We start from the raw sequence: 9417 nt of genomic DNA, 5'->3' as shown, positions 1-9417 counted from the left end.
TGGTGTTGGTGTTGGTATTGGTGTTGGTGTTAGTGTTGGTGGTGTTGATGTTGATGGTGGTGTTAGTGTTGGTGGTTTTGGTATTGATGGTGGTGTTTGTGTTGGTGGTGTTTATTTTGGTAGTGGTGTTGGTGTTGATGCTGATATTGGTGTTGGTGTTAGTGTTCGTGTTGGTGTTGGTGGTGTTGGTGTTTGTGTTATTATTGGTGTTGGTGTTAATGATAATCTGAGGGAAAGGTGGAAGACCTAATTCAATTTCATCTATCTATTGCAAAAGATGACCCATCTGTTGCAAAAGATGGGTCATCTGTTGGAAGTTATCAAAATAGAACTTCAACTTTTTTTTGATAAGTTTCAACAGATGACCCACTTGTTGTAACACGTGGAATATCTGTTGAAAGATATTTAAAGAGGACTTCTAATAGATGTGTCAGTTATTGGAATAAAATAAAATAGCTCTTCCAACTGATTCTTCATTGTTGCAACAGATGGATCACCTATTAGAAGAAATCAAACTAGTAGTAAAACTGTTTTGATTTTTTCCAATAGATTCCCCATATGTTGCAACAGATGGGGAATCTATTGCATCAGATAGATCATCTATTCCAACAAATTGCTTATCTGTTGGAATATTTTTTGTAATGTGTTTATTTATTGAATTTTCTATTACCTTTTTTAAAATCATCCATACATCAATTGTAATATTTTTCTCTTGTTTGTAGGTAAAAGATGTCTCTTAAAAGAAAAGAAAGTGAAAGTGGATCAATTTTTGACCAATTAGCAAAAGGGCTGGAGTATCGATGGATTCGGAGGAGCTTCCTGAACAATCTCTTTCAAGAAATAGTGAAACTGAGGAAAGATATGAAAAAATTGGAGGAAGATGGTAAAGCTAAGTAAAGCAATGTTGAGAGATGTGAAGAATGGTCTGTAGAGGGTGGTGAGGAAAATAAAAGTAAGGAGGAAGAAAATGAAGATAAAGAAGAAGAGGAGGAAGTAGAAAGTGAGGACGAGAAAGATGATGATAATGCATCATCGATGGGTCATGAATTAAGATCAAAATCCCAGCATGATCCTGTAAAAACTATTAGTATTGACAGGTTTCAAGTTGAGATACCGATTGGTAACCCTGCAGATTTCACTTGTGATTTTGTAGTTAAATCTCTTATGGGGAAATTTTTTGATGATTTTAGGAATATTACGAAGAATGAAAACTTGAGAGTCTATTTAGGTTATTTAAGTCTAATTGGTTTGGATACTTTCTTGACCTGGCAGAGGACAACAGTGCCCGCTTCCCAATGAGCATAGTATATAGTCTTCTGAAGTGCAGGATCCAGTACGCGGGTGGTGATAAATATTTGAAGAATGGGGACAGAAAGATGGATGGAATATGAATTAACTACTATGGCATGCCGGTTTGTTTTGGAATGAAAGAGTTTGCCATAATGACTGACTTGAGATACGATCATCCACATGTACCTCTCCTCAAGGAAATACCTATAAAAAATCCCAAGGTAAGCAGGACACACAAACCACCACCAATAAATAAAGTCATAACATTGTCCAAACGACCACCCACTAAAACCAAAAAAGGTAATAAAAGATATATGGGTTGTTGGACATTGCTGGATGTGGCTACAGAGCCACGAGGCTGATAGATGATATCAATAATAAAGACACACCAAAGAAGTACAGGGAGAAATTGTGCTTATTTTGGTTTGTCCATTATGCTATTGGCAAGAGACATCAACAAAATCATAGAAGATGATTTGTTGGTGCTTGCTCAAGATTTGATTGTAATTGAGAAAGCCATACATTCATACAATAGAGGTGTGGAAGAAAAAAAAATCAATTGGACAAATATTCTCAAATAGGAAATCAAGAAAAATTGCAAATCCTCCTCCATCAAATATTGATAAAATCCAGGTACCATTGAGAAAGGTGGACATATATTCGTTAGTTGGCACCAACAGGTTGATGACTCTGAGAAATTACAAGAATTCAAAGCATCCCCTAAGGTGCTTCATAATGAATCCACTTTCCTACGAAGACTTTAAGATGATGATAGATATGCTTGTGTAGTATGAGGACAAGGTAAGCTTTCACTTTTTTATAACTAACCTTCTAAGTCATCTTTTTTAACCAATTACTCATCTGCTGCATAAGTTGCAGTAGATTGGGTAATCTGTTAACAAAGGTTCAGAAAAGCTACAAAACAGATGGGTAATCTGTTGCAACAGGTGGTCCATCTGTTGCATAGGTTGCAGAAGTCGGGTAATCTGTTAACAGATTCATAGAATCTATGCAACAGATCGACTATCTATTGCAACATATTATCTATCTGTTGCAACAAATGGTCAATCCATTGCAACTTTCTAGTTTGTTTTTTTATATAATTAATAACCTATTTAATAATTGTCTTTTTATATCACAACATGTTGATGAAATTCTTTGCCTCATGTGGGCAAGACACCTCGTGTAAAGTGAAGCATATGATTGTGATGATAGGATAATGGACCTCAACTTCCGCAACAATCTCATGAGTAGGTATGAGGTAATATGTATCAAAGTGACAACTTGATAACACTCAACTCATTTCCATGATTGAGAGGTGAGGCGGTCGTTGTCAAGTAACCCAATGTAAATTGGGGTCGAATCTCAAGGAGTGAATTCTATAGACTTCAAACCTAGGGGTACTCAAATTACTATGAGGTTACCCAAAATGGTAATAAAAATGACCTGTATAATTAAATAAGGGAATTGTTTTAAAACTTTTCACACAACCTTCAACAAATACGTAGTAAATTCTATCTTTGGTTTGAATTCAAGTGTTGGAGGGATCTTAGGATTATGTATCCTTAGAGGTAAAGCATGCGGGGTAATGTTGGTTTATTATGGCATTTAGTTGTTCATTAACGGATAGGCTAGGTCGAAGATCATTGAGGTCAATTTTTTAAAAAGATCCCAATGATTTCACTCATTGACTCTTTCGAGCACCTAACAATTGTGGAGTTTATACAACCACCCAAAATCTCAACCAAGCATCCCTATTTCTAGAATGATGCTATTGACATGATTTACACTCCCTAAGCACTTATTTCTAAGATTGCGAAGAGTAGTAAACCATAGGCTTAGTTGTTCATCATTGCTTTGTCCCCCGATAACCCTCTTTTGAGGATGTTATGGGTTACCTAATATTCACCTAAATCCCTCTTTCGAGGATGAAAAAGGGTTTCTAGAGCTTGGATCTTTCACTCATCAAACCCATTTGGAGATTTGGAGTTTTCACCCATTAAATTCTAAAACATAAGCTCAAGCAATGGTGAAATCCATACTCAACAACTAAAATCCATGCAAACACAACAATACCCACTCAAAATTACACTATAGTTCAACAGAACCCCAAGACTAAATTACTTGGCTACTCATGAAGAAAGCAAAGAGATATATACCATGTGGGTCATCCCAAACATTCATTTTTCACAAAGAAACTAAGAAATTTGAGCCTCCCAAGTTAATTACACAATTGGCCAATTAGGGTTTCAAGCTTGGAATTCAAAACTATGTTATGAGGTAAGCAATACCCAAATAAGAAAGGGTTTTTACTTATATATGATTTAGGATTCGTCCATGACACTTTACAAATCTGCCCTTGGGCCTATTCCCACTGATCCACAATCACGTGTATTTGTCCGCAACTGCGGTTAGGTTCCATAATCGCGCTTTGCTGACCACCTGGACTGACCGTGACTGCGGCCTGAGGACTGCAATTGCAGTAACTGAGGTTGACTACTTCAGGTTTCTAGATGCAATCCTTTTGCTTCTATTTGCTCCCTTTTTAGCTCCATTCCACATGTGCTCACCTTTTCCACTTTATACCTGCAAAATGTGTGTGTTAGTGCACTTAAATCCATATAATACCTTAGTTTCTAATACAAAACATAGCAGTATGCATGCATGATTATTACGGATAAGTGGTAGGATTACCACTCATCACAACTCCCGGTGGTCTAAATCTTGAGATGTTAATTTCAAAGTTCGAATAGGATCAAGATATGATTGCTATGTTATAAGGAAGAGGCCATTTTCATATGACATGAATTGGATCGGGGTAAATAGAATTCTTATAGTCATGAACCTGAAAAAATATTTTGTGACTCTTGAGATACTCCTCCATAAGAGACACATAAATGCTTATGATTACAACTTACTATACTTTGAGGACTAGGGATTCTTAAGCAAAGCGCAACCACTATTGGACTTGCTGCCCAAATTGTTGTAGGAAAGTGACTTAATGCACGACTTGCCAGAGAAAGTGTTAAAAAAACAACAATTGAAGATCGAAAAAAGGACCTTGAAAAAAATGACACTGGTGCCGTGTGCAAGTCATACTCTCTTGCATATAACGAATGATTGCTAACCAACACCGAAATGCCATTACCAAGGACCTTACTAAATGACAACACTAGGGAAAGAATGCAAGAGGTCTAGACTGTTGGGATTCTATATCAAAGTTTGAACCCTGTGTTTAAAAACATATAATTTTTTTCTAAGTTTTTAACTTAGTTGTATATTGTTTAAGTAATGATAATTTTTTTTATGTTTAATGACAATTGTATTGTTTTATTAAATTTGCAAACTTATGCATTAGTACAAAAAATAATTACAATTATTTTAATTTGTTCCAACAGACGAACCATCTGTTGCAACAGATAGTCCATCTGTTGGAACAATTCAAACCAGTACGAAGGCCTATTTGATAATTTACAACGGATGTGCCATCTATCGTAACGGATCCATTATCTATTGCAATATTTGAATCTACTATTCTATTTTAATTAATTAGTTCAAATCTAAGGAAAAATAAAATTCATAGACAAAATAAAATAAATCAAAGCCTTCACAAATTATATTAAGCAAATCAACAAATAAATAAAATGTAAAAATTTGGTATGCATGCAAATGATAAATCTTTACAATGTAAGTTTTGAAGCCAATAATTCCTAAGGAGAGGAGAGTTTATTACTTTGACAAGATTCAAGCTATAAAGATCTACTTAATATTGACCAGTTGTTCTTTATTCAGTGGTGTGGATTTCAGCTTTGGTCATCGTGGATCTTTAATGTCACTTACGCACTAATTCTCACCTTTCACGTCTATCATTTGGTAGTTGTAATCCATCGCTCAAATACTCGACCTAAGTGACAACAAAAAGAATGCAATCTCTGCGATTGTAAAAATTGGATAATACATATCTTGTAATTAATAAAAGAGTTGTGAAATTTATGAAACTAAATTATGAAACTTACATGCTACCATTAGATTGTTGAGTAATTCCTTCAAAATATTCTACATCAAATGAGTTATTCATTTTATCCCGATATACTTCAATCGTCGACCAATCAGTATGAATCTTTTGGTCCAAAAATCCACTTAATTCAATGTAAGTAGGCAATATTTTGGCCAAGTTTTGTATCTCAGACAATGACCTAGAATGTTTCCTTGTTGACATTAAATCATAAACTCGGATGCGCCTCTCTTTTAGAACAACGACAACCAACACCCAATGGAATTTACCATCATAATTGATCGGGATGTATACTTTGTCCATCAAATGTCAAGGTAAGCCAGTTGGAATGCTAAAACCTTTGATGATGTTGATTAAACATTCCTTACTTCGGGGCACTTCCAGCTTTTGTTGACAAAGACCGTAGGCCTTATTGATGTAAACTTTGAATAAATAGTTGCCTGCCATGTATTTGTATTATTGTCATGTTTGCAACTTGGCCTTCTTTTGAAGGTAGTAAAAACTAACATCGACATGCTGCAAATATTATCAAACATTCAGATTATGTAATAATAAAATTAATAAATAAATACAATTAAATAACCCCCAATAAACCTTATTATTATAGCAAGTTTGGGGCCGTGACATCAAATAAAATCAATTCTTCATTTTGGGATATGCCACAACAAAGTCAAACATATCAACAACAAGATCCGATTGGTTCACTTTGTATTGCTTGTCGTTTTATTTTCTGCATGATTTATATGTGTTAATGTCATGTTTTTAGAAGAAGAATTGTATATAGCAATATTTTTACAAATAATTTATGTACCTTCTAGCATGAATCTTTAACACCCCATCGACAATCCATTCTGAATAGTTGTTGATCAACTTTGTTAGTTTTTTTGAAACCTCGTCTGATATGTTGAACCCTTCAAACTAATAATTCTTCCGTTCTTTCAAACTGACAGACTTTACTTTTTCTTCCTCTTTGGAAATAGTTGATGGGTTATCAACTGCGATACCATGCTATTCAATAGTATCTTTTACTGAGACATCCACCTGAAAAGCTAGAATTGTCAATGATAATCACAGAGATACAAAAAAATGGAAAAAGATAACTCATCTATTGGAGGAAATCAATAGGTTTTCCTACTGTTTTAATTTGTCTCAATAGATGACCTATTTATTGAAACAGATGAGTTATCTATTGGGACAGATTAAAATAGGAAGAAGACCTGTATGATAATTTGTTACAGATAAACCCATTTTCCGCAACATATGACTTATCCGTTGGAATAAACTATATCAGTAGGAAGTATTTATTTAATTTGTCCATATAGATGACCCATCGGTTGCAACAGATAGGTCATCTGTTGGGAGAAATTAAAATAATAAGAATACCTGTTTGATTTTCTTAAACAGATAAGACATATAATATAACAAATAATGCATCTGATGCAACATATTAGTCACTTGTTGCAATAGATGTCTATATCTGTTTGATAATTTTCAGTAGATGTGTTATCTATTGAAACAGATATGTAGTCTATTTGTTTGTTGGAACAGTGGATATTCATATTTTTAGCTCATGCTTCTCTCCTGTGGCCCTTGTACATAGCTCAAAAGTGCAAGACAAAGATAGAGGAGTTGCAATTTTGCTTTTTTGATGCTTGATAATGCCTTGGAAGTTTCTTTCCTTTTCCCCTTAGCCTTAATATCTAATGGAGTGTATGGATATGAAATCCTCTTTGACGGAATGAAACCCCTCTTAGATGTCAATTCACTTACAAAAGCAGTTAATGCATCAATAACATTAATCACTCTGTCGTATTTTGCCTTACAGTTTTGTCATTTGCATGCAGAGTATTCGCTAGGAGGGGAAAAATTTGTAAAACCAGTATGATCATAGTCATACTGGTTTTTGTTTCAAAAACTCCAAGAGAAGCATCATTAGCCCCAACAGCAGCATCACTAACACTACCACCACCACCAACTCCATCACCACTAACACCATTAATAACAACAAGCTCACCCTCCAAAAGTATTTTTCTTGTGGTGGCTGTTACTCCAAGCAATTCCTTTTTTATTCTATTAATGACCTTAGGCTCCGATAAAGTTTGCACAATCGTAAAGTAAGAAAATGACATCTTCAACTTTAGATTGGTAGGAACAAGCCATGGATGCACAATCTAAAATAAATTAGTACATCTATTAGAATGATGATTAAATCATTTAAAAAATTAGTAATTAAAAGAAAAATTTAATTAGAATTAAACTTACTGTACTGCTTCCTCTGGGGGGTTGAAGATATCAAGAAATTTTGCTTTTTTATCGGTTTTGGATGACAACCATCTCAGGATTCTTGGACATTATGCCAATAAATCAAAAGCATTATTCAATAAAAATAAATAAATCATAATAAAAGAAATATTTACCATGAAAGCTCATGAAAAGGCATATAAGCTGATTGTCTTTGGCGTTAACGGAGGCAACAAATATTTGACAATTATTTTGAAGCTTTCATAACCCCAAGGATAGTTGTTAAATGCCTCCAGATCCTCAAAGAGCTTTATTAAACTAAGTGGTATGTTTTTGTTAACGTCTCTCGCCCAAAGAATATTATGTTCAAACCAAACCAAGCACAATGATTAATTGTGCTTCTTTGAAAATCTTTTACCTTTCAACTCTTTTATCAATTTGTTGTTTTTGAAGCTTGGACCAACAAGAGACAACAAGTCACCATCACTTGACTTGCATTTGACTTTTGGTGTGCGGGGTATTTTTCTTGGGGTTATAATAGGTATATGATGAGAATGAGGATAGCATTTTAGTCCATGAACTATAGCAAACTCCTTCCAACCAAAACAAACAGGCATGCCACAGTAATTTATCCATACCTCATCCATTATATCTGTATTTTCATACATAAATCTACACTTGAGAAGATCCTACACCATGTTTATTTGGAAATGAACATTGTTGTCCTTCGAAAAATCAAGATATTACCCTAAGCAGCTATTTCTGAAATAAGCATCCAATTTTTGTTCTAAAACTATTTTTCTAAAGCTATCAAAAGATTTTCCCATGGTTGAATTTACCACAAAGTAACTAGTTAAATCTGTGGCACCATCGAACTGCATTCTCATAGGATAACTATCAACAGTGAATGTTTTGGCCAACTCTTCAATGGAAGGGCTATTATCATTTGGATCATCTCATTTGAAACTTTCCTCTTCCTCATGATCATTTTCTTCTACTTCTAATTCAGATATCGCTTGTACAACAAGGTCATAGAGTGGTGGATGTATCCTAGCAACTTCATTTATTCCTTTACTTGGACTTGATTCGCTTTCTTTTCTTTATGAGCCATATCATCTAAAAATGAGAAGATAATACAAAAAGATTATAATTGATTAATGCCTTGTTAAAAAAAGAATAATAGTAAATCTAACAAGCATAACATAGTAAAACAACAGTAAAGAAACAAATTACTCATTTGTTGTAGCAGTCGAGTCATCTGTTACAACAAATAACTAACCTATTGTAACAGATGAGTAATCTATTAGAAACAATAAAAATGAATTTTATACTATTGTGATTTCTTCCAATAGATCACTCATCCGTTGAAACAGATGACTGGTCATCATTTATCTGTTTTAACAGATGAGTGATTGTTGTAACTGTTATCAAATTATTTAGATTTCTTCCAGCTGATGGGTCATCCATTATAACAGATGAATAGACATGTCATCTGTTGGAATAGCTGTTAGGATTTCATCCATCAGATAGTTTATCTATTGTAATATATGGTTCATCTGATGCAATAGATGGTACATCTAATGTAACAAATGGTACATCTGTTATAATAGATGGTACAACTAATGCAACAGATGGTACATCTAATACAACAGATGGTACATCTGTTGCAATAGATGGTATAATTGTTGCAAGAGATAATTCATTTGATGTAATAGATGGTTCATCTAATGTAACTGATGGTTCATCTGCTGTAAAAAAACAAACTAGTAGCAAGATTTTGTTTAATAGAACAACAATAATATCACCATTTAATATCAATACACTATTTTTACTAAGAACAACAACCTATAAACAATACTCAATTAACCTAG

At 34.0% G+C, this 9417-nt stretch overlaps 1 long non-coding RNA gene across 1 annotated transcript; it reads right to left on the bottom strand.

Annotated features, from left to right (window-relative positions):
• Nucleotides 1–5293: 5293 nt before the first annotated feature.
• Nucleotides 5294–6734, bottom strand: LOC124898186. Its single transcript, XR_007055108.1, has 2 exons — nucleotides 6117–6734; nucleotides 5294–6035 (listed from the first exon to the last, which is right to left on the bottom strand). It is a non-coding gene; the product is annotated as an uncharacterized LOC124898186 (long non-coding RNA).
• Nucleotides 6735–9417: the final 2683 nt, after the last annotated feature.

The sequence above is a fragment of the Capsicum annuum genome, chromosome 4 (genome assembly GCF_002878395.1).
Source record: "Capsicum annuum cultivar UCD-10X-F1 chromosome 4, UCD10Xv1.1, whole genome shotgun sequence".
Classification (NCBI taxonomy): domain Eukaryota; kingdom Viridiplantae; phylum Streptophyta; class Magnoliopsida; order Solanales; family Solanaceae; genus Capsicum; species Capsicum annuum.
The sequence above is the reverse complement of the archived record's forward strand: the minus strand, read 5'-3'. Positions and strand labels throughout refer to the sequence as shown.